Here is an 880-nt window from a genome sequence, read left to right as displayed (position 1 = left end):
CGGGCTGAGGCGGCGGGACGCTGGGGTCTGGCTTGAGGTCCCAGCGCGGCGCTCTCTGGGCTCCCGCCCGAGCTCTCCCAGAGCTGAGCCCCGAGCCCCAGCCCCTGTGTTTGATGACGTAAGGGCAGCTGGCCGCCGGGTCTACGCAAGTGATTTGCATAATGAGGAAGCAACGGCCAATCAGAGATGGAGTTGACCGGGTTCGGCCGGGGGCTGGAGGGGTGGCTGGGCTCTAGCGCTCCTTCCTGCTCGCCATGGCAACCGGACCCTAGGATGCCCTGTGTCTGTCGAGTATGTGCGGGCGTGGCCGTGGATCGTGCGTGTGCGCCTTGGACAGCGTGAGGGGAAGTAGCTTTGTCATGCGTGGTGATGTCTGAGGGAGTCAGAGCTAACCCCTCTCCTCACACACCAGCACACACAGGCACACACCTCCAATCACTGGAGCGTTTCCTGCGGGGGTGGATGGGGATTCCTCTTCTCCATTCCCACTACCGAAGCCAGTCCTCGGAGCCGATCCCACCCCGCCTATCACACAGCTCTCTCCTCAACAACTACCTTACGCACGAGACTCAAATGCATTCGTCTCCCACGGATCCCGCAAAAACTAAAAATAAAATTTTAAAGAAAGAAAAACAAAACAAAAACTCCAAAACACTCCTGGAACATGAATTCCTCCTCAGGAGACTGAGGGAACTTATATAGCCATATTTGCTCACACACCTAGTTCATCCTGATTCTGTGAGCTCACGAGTGTTATCCTCTTTTTCCAGAAAAGGAAGCTGAGGGTCTGAGGGTCAAGGAGGTTAGGACCAAGCCGGCCCCTAACATCTGCTGGGGCCAGGGCAAAAGAAGAAATGAAAATACACATACTGCGTGTCTA

Source organism: Bison bison, unplaced genomic scaffold (assembly GCF_000754665.1).
Source record: "Bison bison bison isolate TAMUID 2011002044 unplaced genomic scaffold, Bison_UMD1.0 scf7180017864526, whole genome shotgun sequence".
NCBI lineage: Eukaryota > Metazoa > Chordata > Mammalia > Artiodactyla > Bovidae > Bison > Bison bison.
This window is presented reverse-complemented; position numbering follows the sequence as displayed.